A 19406-nucleotide genomic window follows, 5' to 3' on the forward strand; every position below is an offset into this window, starting at 1 on the left:
AGAAGATATCGCCAAAGCGCGGCACTATTCGTCAATAGTGTTCGCCAATAATTTCTTAAACATAAATTCTTCCCAGTATAAAATAAAAATCTTAGCAATTTTTCGTCAGGTTTTCATTAGATTTGGAAATATTTTCTATATTTTTTTTCTGCGAAAATTTCTCTGAGAATGGCTGGCTTTAAAGCTTTTGGACACATAATATAACAAATTTGGTACCGAGCATTACATACTCGTACTAAGCATACGATATATCACCAAGTTACGGGGAATGCAGTTACGTAGTTAGAGTAATTTATTCAAATACCCATTTCAGAAAATATATATACTTCCATAATCAGAGCAAAGGGCTGGGATAGCCAGGTTGGCAGGACGCTGGACTAACGTTCGTGAGAGCGGGTGATCGAATCCAGCCTTCCGAAAACTTTCCATGTAGTAAATGGGAATTGGTGCACGTTAAATATGCCAGATCACAAAGTCCTCCATGTTCCCATAACAAATTATTACTCCGGGGGTACTGATTGGGAGATTGATCGTTCTCTGATTCAGGTAAAAATTACAATTTGTGGATGAATGAAAGGATGTATGAATGGGTCCGCCCTATAAACAGGTGTGGCAGAAGTTGAATTCCTGGCCATAGATGGTGCCACTGGAAAACATGAACAATCGCACCCCCTCTGCCTTAATGGCCGACAACAACAACAATAAACAGAGCAAAAAGAGCAAAATTTCTATTACATATGAATATTTAATGCTAGATCCAGTATTTTAACTATTTATTAACTTTAGATAACTAAACATTTATTAAAAAGATTTTCACGATAGGATGGTCCAGGGGAAAGAATCGGGATTCACCTCTAAGTTAGACGACTCAGGCGCATTTGACAATAAAAGACCATGTATGTAAATTGAATTTAGCATGCGTTTGGCAAACCCATTAAAGAAGTCAAATCAATAAAGTATCTTGGACAAAACTTAAGTGGATGTCTCACGTTGTCGCATTGTCACGTGTGCCAAATAATTCTTAACTTATATTTTTTATTATTAAAATATAAAGTTAGCAAAAAATTTTATCAGTCCTTTATAACTCGTGGGTTCATTCGCAAATAAATTATGGTCTAATGATAGTGGGAGGTAAGTCGAGGGAGTTTTTAAGTGAATTTCCAAAATAAATTTACAAATATTGAAAAAGTAGATGTACTCCGAAAGAAATTTATAAAAATTTTATTAGGTATTTATAATGCAATAACTATTAATCAACTCAAATCTTGAAACATTCCAATTATTAATATATATTACGAGTGTAAACAACGTGACGATATCAACTCACGTAGGTCTAACAAAATATACAAAATACCGATATTTCACAAAAATATTTTATGCAAGGCATTCAGTTATTTAGCTCCAAAATTCATCAATAGCATTCCCACCACTTTGCAAAACGCTCCTAATAGGAAGAAACAAAAAGGTCATTCTAAAGGAAATTTGAGGTCGTATACTGTAAACGGTAATGAGAATCTTTTATAATTTTATTTTTCACCACATTAATGTTTCACAAAAAAATAGTGACTGTAAATTTTTACTTGCCTTAAACGACTCTCTTTTTATTATTAGTATGTTATATGCAATTTTTTATTGCATGTTCAGTATTACATGTTAGTAATATTCTTTAATTTATTTGTTTGAATATTTTATTAACATGCACCATTATTAATTTATACCATTATTGACCACGTCATTCCAAGACCCATGTCAAATAAATCGAAATTAATTGCATAAATAATTAAATTAATAAAAATAACATTAAGGGGTCCCAACTTTTGATCGCTCTCAGGGCCTAACTGTTGGAATGTTATTTTCCTGATTAAGGCTAACTCCCCATATTTTGAGTTTCAAGAAATAGAATCCGCAAAAAAAAAAAAAAAATATTTTGTGACAGTTGGTTTTTGTACTTGGTTTCATAACTTAATAACTTGATTTATTGGCTGCACTAATTATTTAGCTTATTTGAAATCAGGCCCTCGAACCATTAAGAGTGAGTCCTGGTACATAACAATCCGATAACTAGATCAAAAGTTACTCAGAGTGCTCTTTTTGTTTTGTTTTGTGCACTGTACACATTAGTTGTTCAGATACTTGAACATTAAGATATCTTTTTAAAACTAATTTCTACAAATATTATTTTATGGTAAGCAAAATATTTAATAATTTTCTTTCTATAAATGATTAAAACTTCGATAAAAATAATCTCACAAAATTATTTTATTTAAAAATTTCCTTTTTTAACTTTTTAACATTTGACTATTTCCGTTTTTGTTTTTAAATATTTTTTAACTATAAATTGTAGCTTGTACAATTTTTTTAAAAATATTGTAAATTAATTGATAATAATAAATAAATCTATTATAGTTATTATTATAACTAAGATAAAAATTAAAACACCAGAATAGCAATTTCCTTTTTTTTTCTAAGGTGAACTATAACAAACAAATCTATCTATATATTTAAATATAGTGATTTAAAGAGAAAATATTGCTTAATTAAATAAAATTGACAATTTTTGTTTTCTAAAAAAGTAAATTTCTGCGTTTTAATCTTAGTTTTTATGTAGAGAGGGAAGATACATAAATATAATTATACCTTTTTAAAGCAAGCACTGATTACTTAACAAGTATGAAACTAGATGGCGCTGCAGGACAATCAGATGAAAGTTCAATATCAGGACTGGAAATAAAAAAAAATTATAAGCTTCAAAATAAATTTAAAAAAATAATAAATAAATAATTAAAAATATGGAGAAATTTTGGAAAATGCAAAAAGTTTAATTTTAATGCGCTTACTGTTGGACATTGTTATATTACTAGGAGATAGGAAAAATTAAAGAGATCAGTGAATTTTTTTTTCAGCATTAACATATTGCTGAAAGGAATATATTTTAATTCCTTATATAATTTGAAATAAAAACGCCATTACTGTATTAAAATTTCAGAGATTGAAATTTCATTTTTGAAAATCATGTCTAATTTGGTCGGTGGTTAATATTATGGGGTGGCACTAAATTATTGGGTACAGTTATATCATTTTTAAATTGAAAAACAAAGAAAAAATGTTCAACAATGCATTGAAAACTTTCATGAACAAGTTATAGAAGTTCGGTTATTTAAATGAAAATTTCTTTTTTTCCCTTTTTTTTAAAAATTAAATATAAATAAGACTCTTGACAAATATTTATACAGATTTTACACAAATCCCCTAGTTGGTTAGTAGCTACCACATCAATTTACTATCTATTAAAGAACAATATAAAAGTTGAGTCAAATTTCTTTTTTCAGTTTTGATACTCAGTAACATCTAATAAAAATTATGTCAACCTTGCAACCTTGACCATATCTTAAATGAAAAAAGAAACTATTTAATCCCTTGTATTTTCTCAAGTTTACCTCTAAATTTGGTCAAGCAGTGGACTGATCATATAGATACGATTCCCAGCAGAGCACCGAAGTCTAGCATCACTGGCTGCTGTCAGTGTGCCAGTGGTGGATCAGTTTGTGTAGGGTCCGAGGGTGTGCGATATTGGTCCTCGTTAAACTGTTCTACCGTAAAGAGCTCGATTTCACGCTCCGGTCGTCGGGCTACCGATGCAGGGGTGCCACCCCATCTGTAGAGGATCAGAATTGTGATGGCATGCCTTCAGATCATCCTTTAAGGATGTTACCCAGACCGCCGCCAAAAGCCCATTGTACAGCTCTAGTGCAACGTAAATGTACTACAACAACTCATTCTGATTATGATATGTTCGAACAAATAGTAATTTTTTTAAAATCTCATTTGAAGCTTTTTCAAGCAATTGAGTTTTTAAATTTCCTTTTCTTAGTAGAATTAGTGACTCCTGTAGAAAAATTGTAAAACGAATCACTTTGTGCTGAATACGTTTTATCTAATGATGAATTAAATTTTGACCAACTTAACCTTGCAATGTCTCTCAAAATGTTCCGAGGTATATATTTTTTGCCAGGCCCATATTTTTCACGACGCGTTCAAGGCTGTTTCATTAGTCTGTTTCATAATTGTATCTTCTGCTTTATAATACACTAGGTTTAGTCTGCTTCGAGCATAGGCGGTGTAAGAATTAGGTGCTGCTGCCTAGCTTTGAATTCAGGTCACGACATGCGCTGGCAAATATTTTTGATCAGAGTTGGGCAATCAAGTTATGAACGAAACCTGATAAAACAGGTGTTATGAAACATGACGTTCGGTCAGAGATTGATTTATCAAAAGGCTTGAAAGTCTCAGATCTAGGGCCCTCATATCTCTGGGTTCCCTTTAAATGTTACAAATAACTTCTTTTGCCGACCGGCCTATGTAGGGGGCAGGGAACTGTCCTTGCAAGGTCCTGGGTTCGAGTCTCGGGCAAGGCATGAATGTTTCTTTCTCTCTCTGTGTGTTCCATGTCCTTTCTACTTTGTGTCTGAATGTGACCCGCCCTATACACGGGTTGTGGTTGTGTGAATGGCGTGGCAGAAGTCGAATTCCTGGCCATAGATGGCGCCACTGAAAAACAGGAACAATCGCACCCCCACTGCCTAAACAGGCATAGGACAAAAAAAACTTTTTTGTATATTTTCCTTTAAGAATTGTCTATTTGAAATATGAGTTCACAGAACTTGAAATAAATATAAGATTAAATTTACTAACATGCCATATTTTACTATGTTATTCAGAATGTGAAACTGTTTTATAAATAAACGATTAATATATTTGTTTTAAAGTTTCAGCCGGTATGGCTGCCCATAGTTATGTGGCAATAGTCTCCGAATCTCTAAATCAGGTCCAGGGCTGAGTACGATCCAGTTGGCGAAAAACACATGCGACATCTTTGAAATCAAATGAGGCTAAGGTAAGCAATTTCGGAGTGAATGCAAGGCTGATTGTCTTTTTCAACGCAAATTTTGCGGTCCACACAGTTCTTACTACCAAAACAGATTGTCAACGCTGTTTAATACGTAGATCTTTTGGAATGCTTAAGGGAAGGTTGTTGTTGTTGACGTATGCCATTAAGGCAGAGGGGGTGCGATTGCTCTTGTTTTCCAGTGGCGCCATCTATGGCCAAGAATTCGACTTCTGCCACACCTATACGTCACACTCCTTTATAGGGCGGACCCATTCATACATTCATTCATTCATCCGCAGATCGTAATTTTGACCTGAGTCAGAGAACGATCAATCTCCAATTCAGTACCCTCAGAGGTTTTAATTTGTTATGGGAACATGGGTGACTTTGAGACTCGACAGATTTAACGTGCTTCAATCACCATTTACTACACGGGGATTCTTCGGCCGGCAAGGATCGAACCCACGGCCACGTGGACATGGGCCCATCGCCCTACCAACCAGGCTATTTCGGTTAAGGGCAGGTGATATCCATGATTGTAAATTTTTCCTGCTACTTAGGGATCTGCATTGTAACCATTTGTTAATCATAAACCTCTGCGTTTCATTGAGTTACTGGTGAAGCAGAACATGGTGAAACTAACACAACTGTGATTCACAATCACATTAAAAAAACACCATTTCGACTCTATTGAGATTAATCAAATGATCAGGGCGATACGATTATAGGAAGCTTACTTGGAGACCTTCGAATGAGCAAACCGAACATAGGGGACTTAAAAGTGTTCAGATACTCCTAGAGACTACTTTGAAGATTCTAACATATTGTACGGTTATCGCCCACGAGCTTTTTTTTTTCTTACATTTTAGTTGTAAAGTTTTCTTGTAAAAGGAATAATAATCAAAAAAGAAGGGAAACTCCCCGCTGCTTCTATGTTCTTAGGTTTTAAGATTACTAATAAGAAGATAAAATGTTTGCACACAAAATTTAGGAAATACCGAGGAAAGTTGAATAGAAATAAAATAAAGATTTCATTTTTTTTTAAAAAAAATTAAATTTTTGATTTTTGATTTTTTTTTTAAAAAAAATTATTATATTTTTGATAAAAAGTTGTAATTAATTTACGTAGCACTAGAGCTGCACAATGGGCTATTGGCGGCGGTCTGGGAAGCATCCCTGAGGATGATCCGAAGACAAGCCATCACAATTTTGATCCTCTGCAGAGGGGATAAGACATCCCCGCTTCAGTAGCTCAATGACCTACAGGCGAAGTCGAGCTCTTTACGGTAGAACAGTTTAACTCGAACCAATACCGCACACCCCCGGTCCCTACGCAGACTAATCCAAGGGGTCACCCACCCGCACGCTGACAGCAGCCACTGATGCTTGACTTCAGTGATCTGCTGGGAACCGTGTCTTAACGATCAGTCCACTGCGGGACTTAATAAAAAGAAATATAGGAAATAGGACATTTTAAATTTTTAAAATGGCTTTCAAAGCACCAAAATTAATCGTAACAGCATCAATTATTTCAAAGCAGTTTCAAATAATTGAAAAAAATTAAATTGCAGAGCTGAATTTTACTGATTCACCTATATGACATAAAAATCTATTCATCTATTTCTTTTTGAAGGTAATTAAATCTTTTTTTTTTGGGCGTTTAAAATATGTTTTAAGTTTTATGGTTAAGGAATATTTTAGGCGCATAATTTATAAACAATAACTCGTTAAAACAAACCCGAATCAATTAAATAATTGCTATAAAAACGTTTGTATTGCTAGTGTTAAAACAACTATTTAATATAAAACATTAATTTAAATTAAAAAACCTGAGAAAAGATTTATTTATTCATTTGCAAAAACCCTCCTTTATACTACAAAAGATTTATAAAAGAATATTTTAAGCTGAGTTCCATTAGAGTATTTATTTACTTTATGTTATCTTTAACTGAAAATTTGAGAAATTCCAAGTAAATGTTATAAGACTTACCATTATTCTTATGATAAGAAATTAAGCAAAATTTATGCACACAATTTTACTCCTTACTAATGATCTTATTATTTTTTACGCTCAAAGTGTTAAACATTGCAAAAGAAAATATTCCCTTACTTTTTCATGTTCTTCATTTATTTAGATTACGCAATGAAGAGAAAACAATGTCGAAAGTTTATTCTTAGAGCGGAATAAAAAAGGTAAAAAAAAAATCTGCAATTAATGACGCTGAAGGAAAGAAAAAAATAATCTAAAGGTTGAAGGTAAAGTATTTAAGCATATTTTGCTTCTCCAATTTGGCAAATAATTATAAGTTTTTAAAATTTACTCTATACATACACTTTTTTATATTAGGATGCAGATAACTGAACTTTTTTTAAAAGAAAATGAGAAAAAATTTAAAATTTTGCGAGAAACAATATTGGATTTCGTTCATTAAATTTAAATGCAAAATTTTTTCTGAAATTACGACTTATCATTCGTTTTTTCGTAGAAAAATGGACTTCTGGTGGAATCATAATATCCATATTTCGAACTGCAGGGTGCCTCAGTTAAATGCTTCGGAACTTCTAAGAGGCGTAGGGTGCACCCTAGCGACTCGAAATCGTACAGCAACGTACTGTCAGAAATACTTTCCTGAGGGGGTGTACACAGAAACATTATAAAGAAGACTGTAAGTGAATATTCATTTTAATAATAAATGTACAAAGACAAGGGAACAAAGGTAAAAAAATGGTATTTGACATATTAGATTACCGACTGCAATGCAGACCTCCCATCTACAGTGAATGGGATTCCAGATATTCTGGAACATTCCAGGTTTATCTTGAATTTCTTCGGCAGTTACCAACGCCATCTACCGATTCAGAAAAGCATTTCTTACCCTGCATTGCTTTGTGATTGCAAATCTTTTGCATAAATGTTAGCTTTCTTAGAAGTTCTGAAACGTTTACCCAAAAACACTGTATAATATCATGATATTACATCATGATTTGCCGCATAATATCATCCACATTTTCTTAAGCAAATTCAAAAATTTCTACACCTGGATCCAAAATTTAAAAAACAGAAACTAGAATTCATTTAAATTGGAATAAACCAAAGAGAAGTTAGTTTTATGTAAAGAAAGAAGAAAATATAAAAAAATGTATTTTTTAGATTAAGTATCTATTGATCTCAAAGCAAACTATTTATTAATCTAAGCAGTTTCAGCGGTAGAGTTTCGTAATTGCCAATCATTGCTTCAGTGATTCCAATATATATATATATATATATATATATATATATATATATATATATATATATATATATATATATATATATATATATATATATATATATATATATTAATACCATTGATAGAAAGCTATTTTAAAAGTTTAGTCACAAATCGTTATTTTTTCTTTTTGGAGTCTGAGAAATGGCCAAAAATTAATTTTGCAATTAAATAGCAAACAGTAAAGACAAGAATTACTTTCTTCGGTGAAATGCTATTTAAATAAATATAGACTACTTTAAGTCAGTCAATAAAAAGGGGAAAAAATAAAGCTTTCCTAGGTGAAAATAATCCGTGAAAAAGCGCCAAAGCTCCAGAAGGGAAAGATCTCATTGTTCAATCTTCTACCCATGCATTAGATGGTAAAATCTGTTAGGTCCTTTTAGAAAGTTTTTTTCCCCATTCTTATTCAAAAGCTTTTCTTTTAAATCCTGTGGGAAACTAACCCGGTTGGAAAATTCCCCTTCGGACGGAAAGAGGGGGTGTCTTCTTTCTAATTACACAATTTATGCAATCTTCCAGACGGAGAGTTGTGAATGGGATCCCCACTTATTAATTAAAACAACTTAATTTTCTCGGATGCTGGCACAAAAGGTGCTTTCCCTTGCCCATAGATCCTGAATCAGGATAACAGCAGCGTGACTTTGGCTTGCTCACCAGTTAGCAAATCAATGTTCAAACAAAGGTCTTTGGCGAAGGAAATGGTCTGTCAGAGTGGCTTTGGCAAAGAGTTATTTCAGCATTTTTTGGGGAAGGAAGTTGAACATAAGGAAGACAAGAGGGAATCTTTACCTTCACGGCTGTAATCTTGGGCTGTTAATTAGTCTTTTCACTTATTGATGAGTTCCTTATTCTTCTGGGATCATAGTGGATAGGCAGGGTCTTAATATACAAGCTTAAATCGCACAACAATGTGGGATCTATTAAAGAAGTATTTCTAATTAGTCCTTTTCAAAATTGATGAATTATGCAATCTTAGCATGTATCTGTGTATCTGAAATTATTAGTTACTGAGCGATTACATGTCAGTCCTTTACTAATTTCAATATGTTATTCAAAAATTCCCCGAATATGTATTGAATCAGATCTGAACTAGATTTAAATACACTAATTAGAGCATTTTGAAGAGTATATTTTATATAAAACTTAGTCTTTTCACTTATTGATGAGTTCCTAATTCTTCTGGAATCATGGTGGATATGCAGGGTTTAAATATTTATAAAGTATGTGTTAAATAAATCATTCGAAGATAACACATAAAAATGATTTATTTTAAAAATTATTAATTCTTTCGTATTATTTGTAACACTATAAAGCAAAGAAAAAGGTAGTACACTTGAGAAATTTATTTATTTAAAAATCGCTTTTTCACATCTTGTTAAATTCCACATACGTAGAGTTTAACAAACATTCAAAGTTGCAATTATTAAAAGTACTCAATGTATTCCATGCAAAATTGTGCGACTAATATGAAATCTATTATTAAAATATCTAAATAGTTATTAATTATTATTTAAATTTACTATTCAAATTTAACATTTAAACTTCTTTTTAAATTTATTTTTTGAATTTACTTTTTTAATTTATTTTTAAATTTTTTTAAAAAATTTAAAAATTTATTTTTTGTGAATAAAATTATGAAGTACTTTTAATTGTTGTTTCTCAATGTCAATTATTTTATGATTTGCCAATGTTTATAATTAATGAGTACCTAATTGTTTAGTCCTTTTGACTTATTTTTAAAATATGTCATATAATATAATACAAGAAAGCATTACACCGTTTTCCTTTAAATAGGCACCAAAAATGTAAATTATAATAAATTAAGGAAAGACCAAAAAATTTGTTTCAGAGCTCTTATCTATATTTCTTTTTCAGGCTTGTTATTGAGATATTTTGAAATTAATAAATGAACATAAATAATTTCAAAAAATCTAATTTAAATAGTTATTTAAAACCAAAGTTCTAAACAATTATTTAAAGTTATTATTTGGAAAAAATTATTTTTTTCCGATTTTTAACGTAATGCAAAAGATTATTTTACAATTTGCTATTTTTAAGAACTAAAAAACCCTTATTAGGTTGTCCTATAGACTAATTTCTATCTATAAAACATAGTAAAATAATAGGTTAACGAAATTTGTTGTAAACAAAATTTTTCATAAACTAGGCATCGAAAATAAATCACAATAATAATTTCAAATTAAATCCTGTCCAAAGAGTTTTAATGCTCTATTCCAAACTTTTTTCTCCAGTATAGTACCTTCAGATTAGTTTTTGAGATATTTTGAAATTAATGGAACTAACTTGTATATTAAATCCCTGCCCAAACTATTACTTAAATGTATTATTTCAAAGAAATTATTATTTTTCTTTTCCATTGAAAACATAATACTATCAATTATTTTTCAATTTGCATTTTTAACAACTAATAAACCCCTTATTACATTGTCTTATAAACTAATTTAAATATATATAACATAACAAAATAATAAGTTGCATACTAAATTTTTCTTCAACAAGACATCGAAAATGGAAATTACAATAAAAATTACAAATTAAATCCTATCCAAAGAGTTTTAAAGCTCTATTCCGAACTTCTTTCTACAGTATAGTATTTTCAGATTAGTTTTTGAGAAATTTTGAACTTAATGGAATTCAGTAAGAAAAGAAAATAGTTCTTTTCTATTAGAATAGTGTTTTAGGTGCAAACCTCTATAAAGGATTAAATAGCCTCTAAATTAGTAAACACGGTAGGAAGAACAGCGTATGCACGTGATACCCAGTCTTCTTGTCAGACTAAAGTCTGTGTCGCTCTGTCAAGTTGTCGACTGAACTGCTTCTTTCCGGAAGTCTTAGACCACTAACTAGCATACCAGAGAGTATTTTCCCTTTTTTCCCCAGCTGTTTCGGGACACTAGCTGGATTAACAGTAACAGCCGAAACATCATTAGTCAATGTCAACCTTTCCCGTTCCTGCTTTAGGGAAAGAAGACGGCTCCATTTCATTTATATTCTGAAACACTCGCTGCTTTTGCTGGGAAGGAATTCACATTGAAGTCCGTTAAGGTTACCCAGGGGAATAGGAATCAACTTTTAAATTGCTCGAAGAAAATTAAGAAAAATAAAACGGTGGGGGAGAAAACTAATATCTAGAGGTGTAGCTTTCCAGCAGTTTGGTTTGATACTTTTCCCACCAAAAACAATTTAGCTTTATTAACTTTATACCTTCTCTAACTTCATTCATCGAAAAAAGAGAATTTTCTTCTTTTTCTAAGAATAAGGAAAAACTGAGGATGGAAATAAGTATTGTATGTATTTGGAAAAATTTTGAAGGAAAAAGGATATATTGGCTGTTTTTTTTTTGAAAAAGGCTTTGAGCAGAATGAATAAAATGTATTCATAGGTACAGAAATGGAAATCTCATTCAGAAATGAAATAAAAATATGCGAGGAAATTGAAACATATATTATGGTTCTCAGTTATTTATTTAGCTTTAAAAACCTCTACATTAAATAAACGTAATTTAAAATGATTTAAAACTTTTTATTGTGTTTGTAGTTTAAGTTGTATGAATTTAAAAACTGTATTTTGAAATTATTTATGAATGATATAATTAATGAAAAATGGTTTGGAACAAATAATAAATACCTTCTGATCATTTAATATTTTGCTTTCAATGATAAGTTTGGCCGGGATAACCTGGTTGACAGGACGCTGGATTCGAATGCAGGCTTCCGAAAACTCCCCGTGTTATCAATGGTGACTGGTGCACGTTAAATCTGTCGGGTCACAAAGTCCTCAATGTTTCCATAACAAATTAAACATCTGGGGTCATGAATTGGAGATTGATCGTTCTCTGGTTCAGGTAGAAATTGCGATCTGTGGGTGAATGAATGGGTCCGCTCTATAAACGGGTGTGGTGTATGGGTGTGTCAGAGGTTGCATTATTGGTCATAGATGGCGCCACTGAAAAATAGGAATAATCGCTCTTCCTCTGCTTTAATGGCTGACGACAGCAACAGCAATGAAAGTGGATGTAGATTGATTAGTCTTAGAGATTCAATTTATTTTTATCATTTAATTATCAAAATATTGTCAATATTTCAACAGTATACCTCATACTGCTTTAAGCTGTAGCTTTTCCAAACATTTCTTTGAGTTACTTTAAAGAAGATATTATGTGGCTTTTTTGGGAAGAAAAAAAAAAGGTTTTGAGAATCTTAAAATATTTGTTAAACTCTTAAATGTAAGGACTGAATAAAAATAAGCTTGATACCCCTTGGATTCAATTATGGATTCGATCTATATTTTTAGAGACTATTTTTTAAGTAAAACGGTTCTTAGTTAAAATCTGGAATAATCGAAAAATAAATTCCTATTTAATTCTGTGTGTCATGAATGTAGAAAAGACTATTTTTAAACCTCGTACTAAATTTATCTGCTATTACGCTCTAAAAAATTGATGTCAAGCAACATAGATAAGTCAGTAATAAACGGCCGACGCATTAAGTTAAATGGGCAAAATTACTTTATCCCCCCACAAGTAAGATGGTATTCCTGAGGAAAATTTCGATGGAAATTTTGAGGTGTGTAAGTTCAATCATCCAACTTGTTTTCTGCAAATCATGAAGTCTAATCAAAGATAAAATTTTTAATAAATCTCAAGGAGCAACATAGATCTAATATTATTAATTAAATAAGCAGAAAAACAAGTAGACAAGTAGATAATAAACAATAGACAAGTAGTAAATAAACAAGTAGAACAAAGTCGAATTAAGAAGTTGTGAAAGCACAAAATAACCTGCTAGTGAAGAGTAGTAGTGATCTGATGGTCCGTTTTGGAGCTGTAAAAATGTGCTTGTAGCTCTTATGGATTAAAAGAGATGAAATTAGCGAATGAGATCTTTAGAAGCTGTCGAAGAGACGAGATAACTTCTGAGATCAATGTTCCTTAAATATTGATGAAACTAATTTGCATAACTCACTGTTTAGCTATCTGAGGAACATGAGATGGTATACGAATGCCGGAAAACAGAATTGGTTGGATGGAGGCAATCTACACTTGAGACAAATATTGTGCCATAAATTTTTGGGTGACTGCAGGATTCTATGGTACAAATCACATTGCATCCGATAGCCCTAGATATACGTACGGATGTTTAGAAACTGCATGTAAGACGAACTGTTTGCTCATGCGCGAATCTCATGTACACGTAACTCGCATGCAGTGAAAAGCCTTTGTAATATTTCTAACTTCGTGGGTTCGAACCGCCACATAGTCGACATAATTTAATCTTAAAGTATTAATTAATTTTTACTATATGCATCTTCTATATTTTCGATCACATGTTTAATCTTTCAATTCGTAGGGAATTTATAATAATAAAACGTTAAGTATTTCCTATTTTCACACTGTGCATATAGCTTTCAAATTATACAGAAAATCGTAGTTATTTTAAGTCATGTTGTTATCACGAAGTGTACTGTTTTATTATAGTATTATTTACAATTCGTTTAGTTAAAAAAGAGTATTACATGGATGGTAAACCGAAAGTAAATATCACAAGATTCGAAGCCGAAATGGAATCTTGATCATTGGTGAACTCTCCTCCCACTTTATGCTGATAGAGTGATGTGTGAATTGGTTTGATGTTGACAAGGTTTGATGTTCTGGAGCGTTTCAAACTTGAAATTGAATTTAAATTTAGACTCAATTTCACCATTCAAGAAATTTTTCTGCATAATGACTTCTAAAAGGTTGTGAGCCATAAATTGATTTAAGAAAATTAATATTAAAATAACGCGCGGAGGTTGCCATGTTTTGAGTATTGTCTTCAATTTTTTTTATGCTTTTAGCGAAACTTGTTGTTGTTGTTTATAATACTAGCAAGCCTACTTAGTGAAAGCAAGTGAATTTAAGGCAGTGGGTGCGTTTCTTGTTTTTCAGTAGCGCTATCTATGGCCAAGCATGAGACTTCAGTCACACACCCATCACTGCCTGGTTTAAAGGGCGGACCCATTCATACATCCATTTATTCATCCACTGATCGTAATTTTTACCTGAACCAGAGTACGATTTATCTCCAATTCAGTACCCCCAAAGGAATTGATTTGCTATGTGAACTTGGTGAGCTTAGTAACTCGACAGATTTAACGCGCATCAGTCACCATTTAATACACGGGAAGCCTTGTGCCGGCGAAGATCGAATGACGACCACTTCAACATGAGTCCAACTCTCTACCAACCAGGCTATCCCGGCCCTCAGCTAAATTTAAATGGATTTGCAAATGAAATGATAAACAGCACAAATCATATTGCCAAGAGAATAAGTACAATCATAATACACAGTGGCGGATTTTTTAAGCTTAATACAGTTATTTATATAGCTAAGCTTAATGATTGCAAAATTCAACTATTCAGCAATTTAAATCTCGAAAATATATCTATTAATTTATCAAAATACCCAACAAATCTTGATTTCGATAATATATACATTAATTACTTTAAGGAAGTTTTTCATATCTTCGTGTGTGATATACAAAATTGTTTTATAAATATTAATCATATCAAACTATTCCAGTTAAGAAAGCGTTGAAATTTTGTAGAATGAAAGCTAAGCAACTTGAAAAGAGCACAAATAATGTTACATAAGCATAATGTAGAATATTTTCAGTTCTATATTCTGAAAAGTTTTGAAAATTAAGTTAATGACCTTTCCTATATCATATTCTTTTAAAGTATTTGAAAGGAAATCATTTAATTTCTACATTTTGAAACATCTGGAATTTTTACCTACTCCACACTAGTTTCTGAACTCCTTTTTTTATTATTTTCTCACATGTTATCTTTTTTATCGCCCAACTCCCTTTTTTCCATGTTGTAATTTGTTTGTTCCTGTCTTTTAATTCTCTGTGTTTTGAGATAGTAAAGGGTTTTTCATAATAAAACCAATACTTACGTCATTTTGATTTATGCATACAGAATATCGTATATTTATTTTCAAATATAATGGTAGGATTCGAAATAATGAAAATTTGGGGTTCTATGTGGATAATGATCCATACAATGATGCATGTGGATAAAGATGCAGATGTCATTGCAGATAGTAAATGTATAAATAAAGAAAAAAGTTTTGAAAATCACATCGCAACATATCATTTTACACACGGAGAAAAAAATTTCTAGGTAAAATTAACGTTGTAACAATGTTGTATGGTAAACCAAAAAAAAAAAAAAAAACGGACCATCCTAAATTTCGTACATTATTTTAAAGTATATAATTTTACATGGTAAAATATAAAATCTGTGCAAAATGGGTCGAATAGTTCCTTAGAAATTGAATTTTTTAAGGTACGACTTTTTAAAAATTCTATTTCTCATTAACTATTCAAATGATTTCTCTCAAGTTTTGTATTTTGCCATGTAAAATTGCATACGTTAAAATAATGTAAAAAACTATATACCTTACGTTATTAAAAAAAATAATGAAAAAATAATAAATTCAAACTAAAATTTATTTTTTGCATAGACTTATCTTTTGATAAGCGAATTTTATAAGTGCGTTCAAAATTTTTTCTATTTTTTTAAAAAGTTCTCGAGACGAATATGCAAAATATGACGAAATATGCAAAAAGTAAAATTTGCATTAAGGTGTCCAAACTTTGAACCACTCTCCTGATCAAACTATGGGGACCGTACTTCCCAAATTACGACTACCTCCTATGTTTTGGGGGTCAGAAATCCGAATCTGAAGAAGTGCGTTTTTGAGTCTGATTTCGTTACTTAAAATATCGTCTGCACTAATTAATTAGAAAATTTGAGGTTACTAATATTTCAAAAAAATTGTAACGCAACTTTCATGATTACGAAATTCTTAAGAATTTCAACGAACCGAATTGAGCAATGGCACATTCAACGAGTGCATGAGTAAACAAAAGTTTCACTTTCTTGTAGAGAAAGTGAGGAGTTCAATTTCTTATTGATGCATTCCTATGTATAATGGAATATTAACTCTTTTAACTAAACATTTCAATGACAGAACTTAATTTCTTTTATTTTTATTTTTATCTCAGTAACTTTATTTAGTTTGGAAGCATTATACATCAAAATTTCCTTAATACAAAACATTTAGCACCAGCATGGCCCAGATTACATTTTTGAAACATGTAATTTTCAATTTTTTTGACTTGATTAACACATTTATGATCTGCAGCGCCATCTATTGATCTTCTTTTATGAACTTCAGTGTCTTGTCACATTTACTTGCTGAACATGAACCTCAACTTGCTTAAATGCTATGCGTGCGTTTTAATCTTCCTTTTTAATTCTAGTTTGCATATTTGACTCATACGATTTTGAATTGTTTTTCTTTGGCTCACACCTTTACTATCTGCAGCGCCATCTGTCTAAATTAGTTTTAACTGAAACCAAGAACTTCAGAAAAATTAGTATGCCTTATCATTTGAAATTGCAGAAAGAATTGTTAATTTTTTTAACCTTAACTGTTTACTGTTATAAATTTTTGAAAACGGTAAGTTTTATTTAGAACAACCTGTATGGATTCACGTACACAGATTATGAAGAAATAAAAACTTAAATATGAGTCGGAAGAAAAGTATATAATACTATAAAATTAATTTCACAACTTTTTCGATTTTTTTTCTTCAAAAATACGGAAATCTCATAAGAATTCAGTTTTACTTTTAAATAAGCTCACTTCATACTTCTTCATCAGTTGCAAACTTTCAAGCTATTTTTCAGAAAATTTTAAATTTTACTGAATAATGCTAAAAATGTCTTTAATTAAAATAATAAATTATTTTCATTCAAATCATTAATTCTTTTATCAATAACTACAATAAATCTTTTGTAAAAAGTGTAATTTCAACTATTTTATACACCCAGTAACAAAAATGTTATTCACTATGCAATTTATTTTATTTTGCATCAAGGAGAATAAATATTTTCCGTTTTGCGAGTAAAAGAAAAAGTAAAAAATTTTGTATTAAGTCGAACATAAGTAGGCCCCCATTTAAATTTTTATTCAATTACATTTTTCTTAGTTCATTGCCGTTTTACATATGCCAACAACTATGAAATGTTTTCTATCAACAAGAATTTGAGTTGCATAATCAAATTTATCAACTTTCTGTTATTTATTTTGTTTATGCTAGATTTCGAATTGGAAATAACTTTAAAGATTATATCTTACCTATTTACTATCTAATTTATTTGCTTCTTTTATGGAAATATCATTTTTAAACAATTCTGTTGTTTCACTCAATGGTATGCAATTTCTTTAATAGGTAAATTTAGCTCTTCCTTCTTATCATTTAAACTTGAAATATGAATAAATTCTTCGAAATGCTTATGCACGTACCATGGAATATCAGTCAAATCTCAAAAAAATGTATAAATGGGGTTATTATTTATGTATGAAAGATATTTGAAAGACGGATATCAGTCAAATATCAAAAAATATTTATTAAAGATATTTTATTTGTTCTGGAACTGCTCAGTCTGTTGGAATTTTGGACCAAATCTAGCATAAGGACCAAAGCAACAGACATTTATGAATGTCAAGCTTATTATACAGGGTGTTTATAAAGTCCCGGACCCATTTTGATGTTATATCAGGTGATCTGGGTGGCCAAGGAATTGGACCTCCGCGCCCAATCCATCTTTCTGGAAAATGGTCATTCAAAGAACTACGAACGATGATACCTCAATGAGGTGGTGCACCATCTTGTTGCAAAAAGACATGTGGCTGAAGCTCTTCTAGTTGTGGAGATACAGAGGCATGACCGAATACGAAGTTATATTTGGGTATGATCGTTCGTAGTTCTTTGAATGACCATTTTCCAGGAAGATTGATTGGGCGAGGAGGTCCAATTCCTTTTCCACCCAGATCACCTGATATAACGCCGCTGGACTTTTTTCTTTGGGGATTTATAAAGGACAATGTTTACAGGAGGATCGGATCGAACATTGATGACCTAAAAGCCAGAATTACAACCGCAATAGCCTCTGTGGATGCCGACATGCTTGCCGCTACCTGGCGTGAAATTGACTATCGACTTCATACTCTCCGTGCGACGAAGTGGGCACACGTTGAAGTTCATTGACAAGAGCCATGAAACTTTTTGAGTCTATCTAACCATTTATGTTATTAATTTTAATATATCTTTATTATTTTATGAGTTATTAAACATAAAAATGGGTCCGGGACTTTATAAACACCCTGTATTTGTAAATATATAATTAAAATATAACTAACAATATGCATTTATATTCATTTTATCATTCATAATAATTATATTGCATTCTAGTATTTAACATACTTAATTCCTTCCATTTTCAAACATATGCATGACTAAAGAAAAATAAGTCTTCTTTCTAAAATTAATTTACATTTTATTATATTAATATTGAACAAAAAGGTTAAATTTCAATTAATCGTTTTAACCAGTAGCATTTAAAATTATCAAACGAACAAAAACATATTTAGTTAACCATTTGTATTTTACATTTACGGTGTAGAATTTGTGAGGAATATTATAATTAACTCATATTAAAATTGGCGATAACTTTTCTACCCAACATTGATTTCTAACTAAACTTAAAGTAGATGTTATTTTCCATAAACTAGGTTTGTTTAATTCTTAGCATTGACAAAAATTCATTAATACTTGATCAGCTGATTTGATCAATGTCTTCTTAACAGTTCCTTACGGAATAACTTTCTAAGATAACGGCTAAGGTGATATTTGAAATACGAACAAAAACGGCAGATGGAGTTGTGTGCCTGAAGCAGAAGGTGATTCTATATTGGAAAAGCAGATGAATTGTCTTTGGCCGCCGATACAACCTGGAATAATAAGCAGTAGCTTCCGGAATATTGAAGACGCGAAGAGGAATTCTGGATGAAATCTAGCGTAAAGAACCAAAGCAATAGAATTCAGTAAGAGGTTGTGTTTCTCATGTAACTGTTGGGGAATTTAGTTCTTCCAAGCAGAAACATTCGATCTCTTATTCCTTATGATCATACAAAGCGACGTCGCCTGTATGGAAGGTTTATTGGCGAAATCATTCTTAGCGGATGTGTCGCGTTTTCCGCCGCTTATTGATGTTATTGTCTCGGTGTATAATGATGACGCATTTCCGGTCGGATAAGTAATCGCTCAGATTTCTGGATTTGTTGGATCAGCTTGGGCCCCTCTTATGCAGAAAACGATAAAACAAAGTT

Source organism: Parasteatoda tepidariorum, chromosome 11, assembly GCF_982258835.1.
Source record: "Parasteatoda tepidariorum strain Cologne lab strain chromosome 11, Ptep-v5.0, whole genome shotgun sequence".
NCBI classification, from domain to species: Eukaryota; Metazoa; Arthropoda; class Arachnida; order Araneae; family Theridiidae; genus Parasteatoda; species Parasteatoda tepidariorum.